At 39.0% G+C, this 17,536-nt stretch overlaps 2 long non-coding RNA genes across 6 annotated transcripts in view; one reads left to right on the forward strand and one right to left on the reverse strand.

Moving 5' to 3' along the window:
* Positions 1–7,280, reverse strand: part of LOC121675498 — a 24,034-nt gene extending 16,754 nt beyond the window's left edge. For all 3 annotated transcript variants that reach the window (XR_006020090.1, XR_006020088.1, XR_006020089.1), the window contains exons 1-2: positions 6,436–7,280; positions 3,767–3,842 (exon numbers count right to left, since the gene is read on the reverse strand). This is a non-coding gene — a long non-coding RNA (uncharacterized LOC121675498). The remainder of the gene's footprint in view (positions 1–3,766; positions 3,843–6,435) is intronic.
* LOC121675497 lies at positions 4,962–16,704 on the forward strand. 3 transcript variants are annotated; one of them, XR_006020086.1, is made up of 5 exons: positions 4,962–5,202; positions 5,291–5,376; positions 10,233–10,348; positions 12,149–12,346; positions 15,594–16,704. It is a non-coding gene; the product is annotated as an uncharacterized LOC121675497 (long non-coding RNA). The 3 variants fall into 3 exon arrangements; XR_006020087.1 differs by having other exon boundaries at positions 5,320–5,376; positions 10,230–10,348; XR_006020085.1 differs by having other exon boundaries at positions 4,963–5,202; positions 5,320–5,376.
* The last annotated feature ends 832 nt before the right edge of the window (positions 16,705–17,536 follow it).

The following is a 17,536-nucleotide window of genomic DNA, read 5'->3' on the forward strand; positions in this document are numbered from 1 at the left end:
TGAGGAGGATGATATAGACAAAAGTCATGAACACAAGCAAACCCTGCTCCCATGGTTCCAACACTCCACTACAAATATATCTATTAACTACCAGTGGTGGTCTGATGGGAGCATATCGAACCAATATTTAAGAAAAAAAAAATTCAATCACTCACCACGCTGGTGAATCCTATTGATATCATATGTAGGGGTTTAAACACATTTTGAAGGAAGTAATAATTGATAGGTGGATAAATGGGAGAAGAGATTAAAATGCATTGATGACTTGAAAAGACTAGATCATGCTAGAAATCATTTTATTCAATATAAATGGAGACAAACATGCTTTCAGCATAATATTGGAAAAAAACCCCAGCATTTGGTACAAAGCAAGCCTTCATGAAAGTGTTAAGTAATGCTTGTAAACTATGTCACATTGGACATAGTGTGTATTCAATACACAATGGTGATAAGGAACATCATTTAGGAACATATAATATAGATAATCAGGAAAAAAATAGATCAGTGAGTAAGGCTGACCATTATCGCTCTTCCTGCTTACACTCTCAAGTCTTTCAAACACATTTTTGAGTATGATAAGCTTTATAGTTACATTTCATAGCTAAATTGTGATTGAAGTGTGTGATATATGCGAAGGTGCTTGTGATGGGACTCCATAAGCCTGTGAAAAATACGGGCCCAGGTAAGTTGAGGCCTGCAGAGAGAGAACACCTGAGAAGTTAGAGTACGGCCCAGGAAATGGGTGAAGGATATGAAAGAGAAGTGGAGAATGTTCTTTGTAAAGCAACTGGAAAGGGAATTCGAACACAAAAGAAATGGGATGATGTAGGCCTAAGAGGATCCTCAGCAGCAAGGACATCACATCCAACTCAAGTGCTCCAGTATATTATCACCACTGCCTAGTTATTAGCATGGCAGTTCAAAGTGAGTTGTCACTAAACCAAACCAAACCTACACTCAGCTGCTGTCTTCTGTGTAAGGGGAAGGGGGTGTTACATCCTTTGGTAAGAACAACATGAGTTGTGGTTTGCACAGCATACCCCAAATTCAGACAGATGAAGTAAAAACTGAAAGCAAAGTCCTTCCAGCCCTAAGAGATTCAGTGTAGGAACATACATTTACCCATTTTTCTGGACAGCTGTGCCCAGAGTTCCTCCTCCTACATCCTTTCTGAAACCTCCAAAATGCCAGAAACTGACGCAGATTTGGTGCATTGTAGTCCTTCTCATGAACAATGCTCTCCCATCTGGTTACCTGATTTTGTAGGTGATAACCTAATGACTGCCACTGGTACTTCCTGGGATTACACAGTTGGGTTTTTCCACAATGCTTCTATCAAGTCATGCTCTTCTTCTGAGAAAAAGAGTTCTAGATTTAGGTTAAACCATCATGATACAAATGAACAATTACCCCCAGCACGGCTCTGTGGGTTGAATAGGCTGAATTGAGATGTGTTTTCTTCATGAAAGTGTACCACTGCAGTAAGAGCAGTCCACTGATCTCTTTAGGAAGAATTAATTAGACAGAAAAGAGATACTGAAAGAACCTGAGCTAAATGGCCGAAAATAGGAAAAAAAATGCCCAGAGGGGGCTGGGGAAGTGAAGTAGCTAAAAGAAAAGAAAGTAACAATGAGTTAACCAAGGGGAGAAAGTATATGATGCATTATTTTATACATCATCACTGAAAAAGTATGTCAGTATCAGCAGATTCCTGGCTGGATCTGTGGCAACCCTGCAGAGCCATCCTTCCAGCCGATGGCGAGGGAGCTGCAGCCAGCTTTGTTTCACTCACCAGGCAAGGAGCGGCATCGTGGGGCCCTTGTTAAAGTCCTAGAGTGGTTTAAGCAGCTTAAACTGCTTTATAAGCTTAAAGTATCTAAGTCTTCAAAGCTGCTTAAAGCTATTTAAGCCGCTTAAGACACTTTAGTCTGTTGGCGTGTGCAGTGGGGCTGTACCAACACGCTGGCCTGCAAACCAAAGAGTCCACCTTCAGATTTACAGGTCCCAGCAATGGAATCGTCTCACTGGGGCTGCCCTGAGCAAGCTCAGCTCAGCTGAGTTCTCTTCTCTTGGGTCATAGAATCATAGAAGAGCTTGGTTTGGAACAGACCTTTAAAGGTCATCTACCCCAACCCCCATTGTCTAATTGTCCCTCCCTGTGCTTTGCGATTAAGCCTGTCCTTGACACCTGACATGTTTGTCCCAGGGTCCTTGAAATTCTGCAAGTGTTGATCCAAGGGTAGGGTGTCTAATGATTTACCTGATGCAAGCCAGATTTATTATGTCAGTATTTACCCATTTGCACAGCAAAATTCACAAGCTCCAGTGTTTTTTTCATAAGAGAGAAAATTCTTGTGCAGTATGAAATAATTTTTCTGGTGTCTAAACGTTATGTATAGTTTTAAAAAAACAAAAGAACCAGTGGATATTCACTGAAGTATAGCCTATAAACACCAAACCTAAAAATATTTCTGAATTTCTGGGAAGTCATAACCCTGATCCTATCTTTGAGGATCATCTTTTTACTAGACTAAAATAACAGTGGTGACTGCAAACACTTCCAGTTCACAGTCATATTTTGGTCAACACTACAGTCCACTCTGATGAGCACAGATTCCTCTAGAAAACATTTTTGAGCCAGTTCTTTTCATACTTATTAGTGACTAGAATTTTTCAGAAGTTTTATATGGGTTTGAATTTCTAGCAAAGAGTATATTTTCTGAAAAAAAACCTTAGTTTTAAGTAATTTAAAAAAAATAGAAAAATAAATGGGTTTGCTCAGTTTTCCTTTGTGAGTATGATTTTAAAGAGATTTATTTTGAGCTAACACAAAAAATATCATACTGCAGAATGCTATTTTACTTGCACAGTAATTCTGGTTGGCATTTTCTTGTGTATACGAGGGCTCTGTGCTCCCCTAGCTAAGATATATATATATAGATAGATAGATAGATAGATAGATAGATATTTATATGGTAGACCATGACTGCAACATTTTGGGTTTTGAATGTTGAAATGTTCAGTTGTAATTCAAGCCCTCAAAACCTTCCAACCTTTTCAAAACACTTGCATTTTTTCTCATTCCCATTCTTCTGATTTTCCAAAATAGAAAAACATCCTAGAATTTTGAATAAAAAGAATTACTAAAACAGAGAATTTCTCACAGGTTGAGAAGTCTGCATTTGTTAGTTTTACTGACATCTGTATCTGTGCCGTTGTTTTGCAGACCCACTGGCATGAAAACAAGATTTTGTCCTTTTCCATTGGCAAAGATTATTTGATCTGTGTTTATTCTGGATATGTTTGTTTAATTCCTTATTTGAGTACTATCATAAATGATTAGGTCATTACTGCCCTGGGAAAAGAACTAGTTTAATAATTAACTTGTGCTTGGAAAGCTCTTCAACAGCTTAGAAAAAGACAGTAGGTTGCACATGAATCATAGAAATATAGATTTGGATGGGATCTCAAGGGGTCATGTAATTTCTTATTCCTCAATATTTTTAATCAAAGCTGTACCAAGCCTTCCTGAGGTAAAACAAACCAAAAATCCCACAACACAAAATCAAAGGAAAGATGTTTAAAAAAAAAACAAAACCAGAGAACAACTGTTCAATATTCCATAACAGCAATTGACTATGCCCAAAACCACACATGGAATTTTCAAGTGCTTTCTTAGTGAAAATATGTTACGGATTACCCTGTAATAATTTGTATGCTCTGTCCCAGTTCCAGTGATCTCAGCCACCTGCTACAAAACACGCACCTGGTCCATCTCCTAACTTCAAAGAAAGTCCACAACTGTCTTGATAAGTTGAGATGACAGTCCTTCTGATTTGTATCTAAAATCAATAATGGCAAGTATTATACAACCTTCTTGGGTAATATATTCCAGCAATAATCTTTTCTTCTAGTTAGAATGTGTTACTGTAATGCTTATTATAGTACAGCTGAAAAAGGTTTCCTTGACATTCTGTGTGTCATTAGGGGGCATGAAAAAACATAACACTACCCTCTTTGTAATAGCCTTTTATGTACTCAAAGACTGTTGAACACCATATAACCTTTTTTTTCTTAAAGATTAAAACAAAACTAGAACTTGCAACCTTGCTTTATGGATCCAATTTTCCAATCTTCATCCTTGTTGATCTCTGGATTGCTTCCAGCTGATCTACATCTTTCTGAAATTATGGTGCCTCAGAGTAAAACAGTATTTTAGCTGAGGCGTCACCAGTGCCAAGAAGAGCATGCTAATTATCCCATCTAACATACACTGTTTTGAGCAGACAATTCAAGAAAATCTAGAATTACATTTATCTCTTTTCCTCAGCAGTATCACACTGTTGGCTCGTTCATGGCCTTCATTAATCATTAGATCTTTATCTGCAGTGGCATTTTGTGGTTACGCTTTTGATTTCATCCTCCCAAATGTAGCCCTCTGCGATTGCCTTTGTTCAAATTTTTCATGTTGGATTTCACAACGTATCAGGACATTTTTGAATTCTAATTCTGTCCTTGAGCACATTTTGCAAATCTTTACATGTTGTCACCTACCAAGCTTATAATGATTTCAAATTCTGTCATCTAAGTCTATATTGAAATGTTAACAGATGTGTATCCGTTAGGAGCTGTGCAAGACATCTCCAAGTGCAGCTACCAACAGCCAGGTATTAGGTTTACTTTTGACAGTGGATTGAATTAGGGGTGATTTCAAATGGAAAAGCTTTCCCCAGTTCATTTATGAGCATACAGGACGATGTCAAAGCCTTACTCAGGTCAAGATACATCTTGGGTCTTACATACAGTCATTTGAAGTGCTTTTCCTTATCTATTGGACCAGTTGCCTTATTCAAGAAGGAAATTAGATTAGTTTGACAAATTCGTGTTGGACGCTTCTTATCACCTTCTTCTCATGGCGTGTATGAATTTACTTCTCAATAATTTGTCTCATTATCTTTCTCGGTATTGACATTAGGCAGAGTACTCTGTAATTCCCTAGGTTCTTCCTTTCCCATTTTTAAAAGCAGGAGCAGTTATAACCCTGCAAACAGCCAACAACTTCTTAAGGGTGTTGAAATCTAAGCTTGCTGAGAATGCCAAATTTAAGAAACAAAAACCTTACTAAATTTTTTTTTCTTTTCCTTTTTTAAAACCCAGGTGCCACAATGGGAAGAATTAATGAAGAGCAAGGCTTTAAACCAAGTGGGTGTTTGGTTTAAAATAGTTTGTTTAAAATTATTCAAAATGTATATTGTAACGTCAGATTTCTGATAATTACCAAATATTGTAGGTATGATGCTGACTGTATTTCCATCTTAGGCTACATAGTTGCTGTAGGCCCTGGTGACTTATCCACTCTTTCAGGAACTCTCAGAGGTAAGTCAAGAGGCCAGTGGGTATTAAGTGAATTTCAGCAAGCGCTAGAGGCTTGCGTACGTCTGACTTACTCAAACATTCTTTTACTTTTTTCCCCTACTCTGGCATATGTCATTCTGTTAAAAAAATAGCATTGTTAAATACCTATCATTAATGTTTATGTGTATGTGAAGAAAGTAGCAAAATTAATAAACATTTCCCTCAACTCTGGGTACCTGTTATTTGTGCCTCTGCCCTTCTCTTCCTCTAACTTCATGGTATTTAAGAACCTCTCTTTCTTCCATTTTATGCTCCAGGAAAGTTGTAAGTCATTTTGTGACTGATTCTTTCTAGTTTTATCCCTAGATGTTTATGCCACTGCTTTATTACCCATCATCTTATATGCCCTTGATTTCACTCTTTGTAGGATTTCCTTTTTGATATTCAAGTCACTGGAGAATTCCTGATACAGATATACTGGTCTCTTACTACTTATCTGTCTTCCATGTCAGGATGGTTTGCTGGTGCACCTACAGCATGGTTTCGCTTACTCACAGGTTTATTTTCCTTATAATTTCTTCACATGGGACAGTTCCTAGCAGAGCTTTCAATTGCTATGATAAACAGTGGTCAGGTTCTTTTATTAACTTCATTTAAAAACAAAACAAAACCAGTGTGTTTCATCTGACAGTTTTCACATGAAAAAAAAAATAGGTTTAAAATAGGTAATATGTGGCTCTAAGCAACTTAATTATATCCCATTTTAAAAAATTACTTTGCCAATGAAGAAAAGGCGTGTCAGGATTTCAGCACAATGATTTATGATTCTGTCATAATGACAGATGTTCTTAATGCATCTCTAACATTGTAATCTGGAATCACTGTGCCTTTTTTTCATGTTTGCTGGTAAAAAGAAATGCACTATTAAAATACATTGTTATTTGTCTTCAAGGCTTTGTCCTGTATTAGCTTGGGAATCTGATTTGGTTTTGAGACGAGTTCTATAGTAAAACCACTGTAGTAGTGATAGTGTACCACAAAAGCAGCACTGCAGTTTGGGCCCTCTTTCTGGGCACTTACCAGGCTGATACACTCAAATCCAGGGAGGATCTGGCATGCTGCTGTGCTCCTCTGAGCCTTGGCAGACTTCAGCCAGGGTATCCAGCTTTTTGGTTCATCCTGCAGACTGACATTCCTGATCTTAAGCACCCCTTGCCTGCATTCAGGATTTATTACCCATACCCCTTGACTGCTGAGAGGCAGAATTTGAGCCTAGTGGGAGAGAGAATCAGTGAAGCATGAACAGAGAAAGGCATTAGCTCACAGAGGAATAAAAGTGACAAACCGTACCAAAAAGGAGCTTCTTTCTGCCACTCCCTGCCTCACACACTTCAGTTCGATAATCCTCCATCTCTACCCCTTTCTTAGGTAGAATTTTTCTTGGATCCCATGTTTCTGCTTAGTGGACTGCTGAGAGAAACTGAAGGGCCATGACTTTAGCTCAATAAAATAGTGGAGTGACAGAGACATAGGAATATCTGTACACATATTTTTTGAAGATTTGATGTTGCAGTGAAATTACAGTAAAGTTCTCTACCAATCCATCTTAGGTATTGTGCTTCTTCACAGCATGGCCACACTGGTGACAGCTTGTGGGATAAATATAACTGAGGTTCAGAACTTCTGCAAACCGTATCTCGTCTTGCTGCAACAGCTTCTATGGGTTTCTTATTGTGAGGGCATTGCTCTCAGTCCAGATCTCTGCTACAGTTACGTTTATTGGTTAGTCTTGCTCAGCTCAGAATTCTCAGGAGATGGTGCACAGAACCATCTTCCACAAAACAAAGAAGTTACAGGAAAACTCCTTTTGCCAGATGTTACTTTATAGCCTATCTTCACTAGGAAAAAATGTGTGATCAGCTATAAATTCACCCTTAAAAATGTAGTGAAATATTACATCAAAAAATACTCATTAACAGTGAACTGTCTTGGTGCCATTTTTATGAGCTTTTCTATATGATAGGCTAGGAGAAGAATCAAATACAGAGAATAGTTCTGCACTGAGGAGCAAAAGGTGTTAATTCATCTTTCAGATCTCTACTTTTCACAAATGAGATAACAAACAGGTGCAATCCTCAATAGGCAATCCAAATCCTGCATTTGAGACTGCCTTCATGATCATTACTGACGGAAGATGATGTTGCTATATTCTGGGGGTTCCTGAAAGCTGCATCACATATTAAACTAATCCAAGTCTCCCCTGCTAGTTTTACTGCATGAGTTATAGTAGGATGCATGATAAGAAAAAGGAGATCTACTGTAGAAGATGTCTGAAGCCTTCACGAAGATGAAATTTCTTTATCAAAGGGCATAGTTCGGACAGGGTCCCAACAGAAACAAAGTGAACTGTGTGTGCTAAGGGATGCTGAGATTCAGGCTAGTCTGGGAGCTAGACAGGCACAAGAGTGGATCTCCACTGCTGCTGAAAACCCCTGACCCTCGTCTCAACCAGCTCCACAGCTTCCAGATCACAGCTGGTGGACAGGACACAGGTGCAGGGCAAGAGCAGGGAAGTCTGTTCCCAGCCACAGCTGCTCATCTGGCCATGGTTTGAGAGACCTAACCACAAGCTAAACTTAGCAGTACTAGTACATGAAAGAAAATTACTCCCATGAAAACTACAAAAGGGCTTATTTTCAAGATGCTATGGCCTACCAGTGTCAGTTCTGCAGAGCTTCAGACACTGCTAAGTTGAAGCCTTAAACTGTATTCTTTAGCGTTTAGGGAACCAACAAAAGTTAACCTTTAATCAAAGGACATGCAGATAATTCACCATTATGGTGTAAATACAGAAATCAATTTTCACAGATGGTTACTATTTCCTTCCTTCCTCAGGGCTGCAGATCTTTCAATTCATTTGGTCTTAAAAAAAAAATAGCATATGGCATTGCTCAAAGATTTATACTTACGAAATCAATACATTTGTCAGCTACTACACGAACTTATTTGGGGTTGAAATATTTACAACATGGCAGAAAAGCAAAGTATGAATGCAGTTCTTTGTATTGTTGCAAAGCTGTCCTGTTAACAAAATGTTCTTTTTCATTTTCTCCATTTTGCAGAAAGCCAGAAACCATAAGCTGTAATCATATTATTTCTTTTTAATCATGTGCCTTTTCAACCCTTAAGGAAAATAAATAATAATAATAATCTTGCTCATGGTCATGAAGAGACATATTCATGCACTTACATGCACAGCCATTCTGCTAACTTAGTAATTCAGTTCACAGCAATAGGGTAGTTTTGAAGCAAATACCCAGACTGTACCCATTTGTCACATATTAACTGGTTTCTCAAAGTGATATTGATGTGCACAAAGCAGATTCCTGTTGCATGAAACCAGAACTCTACAGCATTCCAACACTCAATGGAGTAATTGGTCCTAAATCCTCATGTGCACTTTCCATGACAAGAACCTCCCCTATGTAGTTAAGGTACATGCATTCCCCAAAGCTGTCAGACCCTGAAGAGTGGCCTCAGAGCATGAAGGAGGTTGCATAGTCAGGTAGTGCATGTATCTTCCTATTTGTTGCCAACTTCCTATCCTCAATCAATTTAGCAGTGTCTATCCATCCTGCTTTATCCTCAGTCATCCGTATTTTAGATCTGAAACCCTTCCTTTCTCATTTTTCTGTCTTTTGCTGCTGAACCCATCGTTTTTGTATTGTATTTTCCCCACACTTCTATCTCCTCTACCACACTGGAAGTGTCCTCTCACACCTGCCAAAAACACTCAAGTAATTCCAGTCTGCAACCTCAAAGAAATTACATTTCCAACAAATGTGTACTATGATAGAAAGTGGAGTTTTTCAAGGGGCACAATAACCCAGTGGCAGTCTCAGAGGTTGAGCAAAGCCTTATGTATGTAGCTGCAGTAGGCTGGAAGTAGAAGAATAAGATAAGAATCTTATCAAAGCTTCTTTCTCAGAAGTCTTGGAGACTAAAGTCTTGAAGAACTTCTCAGATGTCACCCACAGCACTACTGAGGACAAAATCTCCATACCCTCTTTACCTGTGGCATACTTGCTCACCTCAAAGGAATTAGTGACCAAGGAATAATGGTCAGAGGCTGCAAGACTCTAAAGAATGGCAGTCATTTACTTGGACATGGCTCTGGGTTCTGAAATCTCATGTGAGGATGGTGAAAGTATGGCACCAACTCACAGAAGATGGCCTTGATGATGCCCTTCAGCATCCAAAAGCACTCACCACTGGTTATCCTGTCTGTCACAGTCAGCAGAGTCCCAAGCGTTACATTTATTTTAAAATTTGTATCTTATATTCAGAAAACACTGCAGCATTTGAGTCTCAACAAAGTATTATGGAGCAACAGTGGCATTTTTATTCTTCCAGACCAAAATTACTGAACTGCTCAAACATGATCTTCACAAAGCATCACAAACACTCCTAGAAAAACATTGTCATTGCAGTACTTGGTCAGACCCATGACTGGTCTGGTCTGATAGGTAATGTCAGTGGAGAGTAATGCCAAATATCCATGAGTAAGTCTCATGACTCAACTGTTACTTCAATAATTGGGGGTGGCTGAATATACATGATTGGAATTTTGTCAGGCGGTGATGATGATCTTGCATATCTCCACAAAGTTGTTAGCTCTGACACAATTAAAAGTATTAACCATGTGTGCATTCCTTTTTAATTACATGTTTAACCCACCAACAACTTACTGAAACAACAAAAACTGAAAAAATAGCTTAATTTTTTTTTTAATGTTTTGAACTCTAAGGATGCTAATCTAAGAATATTACTCACCATCTTCTTTTATCATTTCTATGTTTGTTTGTTTTCTGGAGAAGTGCATGTAAACACTCACTAGAAATGCTACAGCTACTTCAGTCCTGCTCTAAGAAAATCTTCCAGAAAGACTTTGCTACCAATGCAAAAATCCAGGCAGAAGCTGTGTAACTGTGAGGTAATATTATGATTCTTTTCACCACTCTGGGTTAATGACAAACTGGGCACCTTTTAATTCAATTAACCCTAAATAAGGGATATGGGAAAAAGAGTTGTTGTGATTTTTAAAATATTAAATGGACCTCATCTCTTTTTCTCAGCTTCATAATTTTTTGATTGTGAAGAACAGCTCATTGCATACTAGTGGAAATGCAAACGCTTTGTTTTAAGAGAATTAGGTTAATTTTCCAGACTGGCTTCCTTTTGAGGTCTCTTCATTACCCCATCAGCCACAGCCAGTCTCTGCATATCCTATGCCCCTCATCAAAATGCATTTTCCTCAGCCTATAGCTCAGCACCTACAGCTCATTCGATTGGGGTATTATGCATCTCCTCATCAGCCTCTTCTGTATGCACTGTCCATATCTACATCAAGCCCCTCCCTCTGTACCCTTTTCTTTCTCATCCTTTGTTGAAGCCTGCATTTATTTTCAAAGACTCCTCTACTCAGCCTTTTATGTGCGGTGCTTTAAATCCTTTTATTCCCCTGAGCATTCCCAGCTATCCATTCTTTCCCGGAGAGGAGGTGGATCTTCCTTGAAGTCATTATTCAGGGAAAGAAGACTAGGCCCCATGATTTGATTGATTTCACAAGTCATTTAAATGAATAGTATGTAGGCACAACTAGCAAATGCTTGTTAAAATGGTTAATTTGATCATTTCTTTTCAGTGATAGTAGGAGAACAAAAAAATCACAAAATGGGTAGCTGAGCAAAATGGCAAGAATTATGTTTTTTCCTTTGAAATAATATTAAATGACAACATAAATCCTATAGAAATACTTATGGGATATTACTATATCTACCAAGAGTTCATTATGTCTTACATTATTAGAATGAAAGGCAAAGAAATGAGTGATTATGTTATGATGTTAAAGCTGCACCAATTTTTAGTTAAGCAATTGCATTACTAGCAGTGCAGTGTGCCAGAAAAATGACTGGTTCGGTGACAAAAATCCTTTTCTATTACAAAGCCCCTTTTAAGATAATTAGCAACGGGACAGAAAATAAGATACAAACTATCTATAAATGTAGGAAAAATGGGAAATTATTCTGATGATCTAAATTTGCCTTAAGCATTTGCTTGTATGACAAAATCACTACAATGATTTGTCTAACCTAGTGGTCTTCACACAGAAGAGGTTGAACACTTAAGTTGAGTAATAGGACAGGAAAGACAGTGACAAAGCTCTTAAAATTTTTTCTTCCATGATCTGCCTCACTTATGTACTGTTTCAGTCAATACCAGAAATTTTGTAATTACTGAGAGGAAAAAAAAAGAAAAAAACCTTTTTCCTTAAAAATAAAACAGTCTACCATCAATTTATTTAAAACGTAAACAACTTTCTGATTTTATCTGAAAGACTTTGGGAAAACGCTACATTGGCTTTAAGTGATCAGGCTAGGTTTCTGTTCCCAAATATTTGGGTGTGATTTCCAATGGCTTTATCGGGAGTGGCACCTGTAATCCTTGAATGGAGAGAAAAATACGGATATGGAAGTAGAGATTCCAAAGTCAGGTCTGACCGTGTCTGCAAACAAGCCTGTGACAATTGCTGAAAGTATGGTTGGAACGTGCACCACTAAATTTTGCCAGGTGAGTGCACTGATGACAGGCATCCTATGTTTGGAGACCTCATTCAGGTGTAAATGCGTTCCTTAATAGCAGAGCCTTAGTCTTAATGCTGGAATTTCCTATGGGCTCAGCGTTTGCTAACCTCCAGCCCTGGTCCCTAACTTGCCTCTCTTTGTTCCAACAGAGCAAAGGAGCTGCAGTAACTCACCACTCCTCCCTGGCCAAGGACTTCTCCCCAGCACATCCCCAGATGCATTTCAGCCAGCAGTGCCAAACCCTTTGCCATCACCTTTGGCAGCTCCAATCCTAGAGGTGCCACAGGGGTGGCTTCTGTGCGGAAATCCCCAGCTGCCAAAAGGCTTCTAGGAGCCTTGGGGAAAAGGTACAACATTGCTTTAAGGACTACATTAAAATGTTTTTGAAGACTTATTGCAGTTGGCCATTTGATTAAATTGCCATAAGGCACTCCCTTTAGTAGCACAAGCATGGTTCCCATGAGGGACTGTTTCTCCTTGGTGGTTAATCCTTCAATTTTGTATTCTCTCTGTCCATAACTTTATTATACTCTTAACAAGAACAGAGTCATATTTCATACTTCTCCTTCTAGCAGTGATTGGGAGGCACCTTGAAGCCGGTTGTCATTATTAAGCTTGCCTACACTCACAAGCAGTTTGCTAACACTTCCCAGACCAGACAGCAATGACCCTTTGTTCCATGTTAAGCCCTGAGCTTATCAGAGCTGTGGCAGTGGGTCCATCTTTATCACAGATTTGCTCATTTCTTGATTGAAATTCCTTAGATCTTTCTGAAGTCAGCTGGGAGTAGTGGCTGAAATGAAAGGTCACTCCTCCTGAAGTCTATGCAAAGCAGTGATTGCAGCAAAGCAAGTATCCTTTAGGATGTATAGTGCCTTCCATACTCTAGTCTCTTGTATGCATGCCAAGATATGTTTGTGTAACTTTTATTATTTATGCTCTAGACGTCATCAGTTTTCCATATTAAAATGTGATGATTTCATATTCACTCTGTGGCAGCATATGCTGATCATTCTGAAAAATATTAATCACTTTTCTATGGTTTCTATTCTATACAGCCATTGTTCCATCATTTCTATCTTTGCAGTGGATGAAAACTTACCCACTGGTGTCATTGTAAGATGATAGTCTGCTACCAGGGCCTCACTAGCAGCATAAAGTATGTGTTTAAATAATTAATTTAATAAAGAAATAGGAACTCAGTGACAGGAAATAGCATTATAAACTTTAGAACACCAGGAGCATAATTAGTACTGTGGCATAATGATGAAAGAAGGCAATAAAATAATTTTACTTCACTCTGTAATTCTTCAAGCACTGAAAATTAGCTTGTCAGCAGGGAAGGGTTGGTTTCCTTTCTTTCAATTTCATCTCTATGCTGTCTTAATGTTATTTTCTTTTTAAAAGAACACAGACCACAGTGAATATCATATAAATTAATTTTGAATTTGCATGGTACATGAATGAATGCCTTTTCTCAGGCTGAGAATCTCACATTTAAGAGAGTTTTTAGTGTCTGAAGAATCACTGGTTCTGTGGTCCCAGGAAAAATCGCAGGATGTGACCATTTGATCTCTGCCAAGCCACAGAGGCTCAGGAGGGTGGAGATAATACCATCACTCCACCAGCCTTATCCAAAGCAGAGAGGGATCACACTGGTGGCAATTTGACAAATTCAGAGTGACGAGAAGAACCAAAATGTTTGAGATACTAAATTTAGTGGAAAACAAAATAACCTAATATATTATCAAGTAATGGTGGATAAATGATGTAAAGGAACAAAACACTAGAACAATTAGCGTAAAAACAAATTAGAAACAAAAGATCAAAGGACACCAAGTGCCATCTCCACTTTCTGTGGATGCACTTGTCAAAATATCCCCTGCATTTCTACCCTATATTAGAAAGCCATTATTTAAAGTGCTGATCAGAAAGATCATTGTGCCACAGGTGTGGAAAGATGCCTGGCGACCCCATGGACAGATGACTGGGGGTAGGATTGGAGGAAACTGAGGAGTTATATTCACATCCTAACAGAGGTTATGCCAGTACAGAAATGAAAGGGTAAAATACAGTTGCTGCTCAGAGCAGTGATTCCCCATACAAACGATCTGCAGCTGTAAGCACCTGCTAAGGGGGATGGAATGGGTGGAGCAGTGTGGAGAAACTGCCGCCAGGTGCTATTGAAATTTTTGCAGAGAGGGGAACTCGATGGTGAAATTGGTCTCCTTGGATGAACTTGGTTCATGATACAGTTGTAATATTAACACACACCTCCATCCCGAAGGCACAACGACCCCTCACTGGGCACGAGCTCTACATTTTTTTAACTGTTCCTTTAAAAGCAAAGCAAGGGGATTTTTAGACCGATCAAAGGTATATATGACTAAAGTCACTCAAGCTCCACCTAAACATAAAGAAATGGTACAAGCTGAGCATGGGGGAAAGTTAGGTATCAGTACTGCACTTGATTAATATCCATTTTACTGTTGGATATTTATTTCCTGTTGCCTGTATTTATAATATATCTACGATACCAAACTGAAACATATTGGATGATATCCAATTCTGGATGCAATCTGATTCCCTGCTTTTCATTTACCTTTATCTTCAACAGGGTACTGGAATTCCAATTTCTTTAGAAAGAGAACAGTCAGTCTGAGTTTCCATAGATAGTCAGTCAGTTTGCTGCCATTTCATTAAAACCTAATTTAGACTGAACTAAACACTTCTCTGAACTAATTAATCTGACGTGGAAAACTTCAGAATACTAAATCCCTGATGGTCTCATTTTACCTTAATAAATGTAGGCAGATGTATTAACATCTTATAGATTCATGTCTTTGTGGTATAAAAATGCAATAGAGAAAAAAAGGCAAGACCTGACAGGGATCTAAGTTTAATGGAGCCAAGCTTGGTCAAGAAATGGGACTGAGTTCTCCTATGAGAAAGATGGACGTGAATTACAGGCCTGGAAGATAGGATTTGGTGATGGGATTTAAGGCAACTCAGAAAGCCATTTAGTCTGTTCCAGATGGCGAAGGCAGCATGGGAGAAGGAGCTCAGTGCCAACTGTGGCAAAACAAGCAGGGGAAACACAATATTTAAACAATTTCTACTGAATTCCATAAAAAGCCTCTATTCAAAAAGTGTCAGGGTTGCAAAGTTGTGTTTCCAAGGATAGAAAATGCCTGATTTAAAGTTTCCCAGACAAATTAAATTTGTAACTCTTACATGCACTGTAAAACCTTCAATTACAGGATAACATGTACCTTTTTACACAGTACCTTTAGCCTTTCTGTGCACATGGGTGGCATACATTTAACGAGCAACGATTCATTAGCTTGTTTTATCCTCACTGCTAAGTGCACGGCCTCATGCCTCATTTACTATATCCTATTCAAACTCTGGCCTGAATACACAATTAGTAACATCCTCATAGGATCACCCATGTAATTTATTGCTATACTACTTAGTGCTTCACAAACATTAATTAGTATCTCTAACCTCCTTGTAAGGACAGGTCATTTTTCTTATTTTTATGTTTTAGTATAGCATGAGATGACAAAGGACTGATTTTTTTTTTTTTTCCAGGAAAGCCCACATTTCTCTCTGGTAGATTCCTATATATGTCTCCTCTAGAATAAATGACCGTTCAACCACTTCCTTTTTCCATCCCTGTGTGAAGCTGGAACTCCTTCCTCTTCAGGAATACCATGTCATTTGGCAAGCCAGTGAATCTCTGCTTTTGATTGTTTGGGTGCAAGTCTATCCCACTGGGCCATCTGCAGCCTGCCCAGGCATTTCCTTGGGCAGCAGGGTGAGAAAGTGAACAACCACCTTTCTACACCTATTCTTTGAAGGAGACAAGTGTGTAAGCAGAGCCAGAACACAGGTGTACTGAGCTTCTTTTATCATGATTCTGCACATTCACGTGAACTACCTTTAATTTTAGAAGTTGATATTTGCACTGCTCCCTGTGAAGCTGAAACAATCCTGAGTTGCTGCCATAACTGGCAGGAAATTTTTCCAATAGAAAATAACATCAAGCACTTATTTCATTCCTCTGCCTTCCCAGACCCATTAGATCCCAAGTTTAGCAGAAACATTGCACACAACTCTGTGATGAGCTGTAGCAGAAATATCAGTCTTGGTATGGATAGAGCAAAAGTGGAAATGTGTGGATGTGGGAGAACAGGAAGAAGTGGAAGAAAAAGCCATGAAAGAAAAGCAAGCGTTAATGGCATCTAAATTAGTAGATCATAAAGTCTCTGGCACAACTATCTGCAGTTTCTATTTACAGAAACACCCAGATTGAGAAAAACAAAGGACAACCTAAATACAACAGCCTACACCCAGAAAGAGACTAAAGAGCAGTGAGTTAATCAGCAGTTTTACCTAATGACTCACACAGGTGGGACAAAAGGAGAGACAAACACATTTCACGGTAACTTTTGAAATGTGTAAAAGACACATTCACAAGCCAGCCACATGGCTGCCATTAATAAGAACAACCCAGAAGACACTATGAGAATAGCGAGCTTCCCCAACTCTTTGTGACCACAAATATTTTTGGACAGACCACGTGCAGACACACCTTGAAGCTTCCCGATAGGAAAGAATGAGTAAAACTAGGAGGAGAATGCCTGTGCTGTGCCTGAGTGATACCTGGCTCGTACAAAATAAAATTATTTTTCCTTCTTAAGATGCCTCTTGTCAAAGGTTGCTCCATTAGTTAAGATTAGCAGAACAGTTCTGGATGCTGGTTGCTTCTCCATGGCTCCCCTCCCACCAAGTGAAGCCTCAATGTTGGCTAAGCACCAGCACGTGCTCACAACTGTGATTTCCTTGCAGAAATCAGGTTTGATTTGAGCCCCAGGTCAGATGATGGAGAAGAACCAGCACATGGTGAATGAAGGATTTTGGGTGGGCATGGGTGTATGTCTCTGGCTCTCGTGCAGGGACACAGCTGCAAGCCAGCATCTGAGCACTGCACAAGGAATGCTACGCAGATTTCAAAATATGATCTCACCCATGCAGCATCACTCCCTGGCCCTTCATTTGGTCCTCTGTAATCACTGATAAGCTGTGTCGGTTGCCTCTTCTGCAGAAAGATGACATCCATCTCCACTCCCAGATGCCCGCAAAGTTTTAGGTCATCAATCCACTGAGGCACCAGCTAAACTTCATAGGTTGGGGAGGTGATTTTAAATGCCAAAGCCTGCATAGTCTTCACGAATAGTCACTCCTCCCTTGACTGTTAATGACTTTGCAAACTCCCGTTGCATTTAACTATAGTACACGCCTTTAAACCTTTTACAAGATTGTGGTAGTCACCCATTCATGATTTATGGTCGAGCACTAAAATATTTTGCAGGTAACTGTAACACTAGAAAGCGTTAACAAGTATCATTCACATAGTGAGAATTTCTTATGTGTTCTAAGAAACTTGTGACATCAGCATAATTAGCATTTTAATTTTCAAAGCACTTTTAACAAGAATCGATCCATACAGGATCATTGTGACAGAGGTAGGC

This window comes from Corvus kubaryi, unplaced genomic scaffold (genome assembly GCF_017639235.1).
Source record: "Corvus kubaryi isolate FWS band 111438036 unplaced genomic scaffold, C.kubaryi_AGA036_p1.0 74, whole genome shotgun sequence".
NCBI classification, from domain to species: Eukaryota; Metazoa; Chordata; class Aves; order Passeriformes; family Corvidae; genus Corvus; species Corvus kubaryi.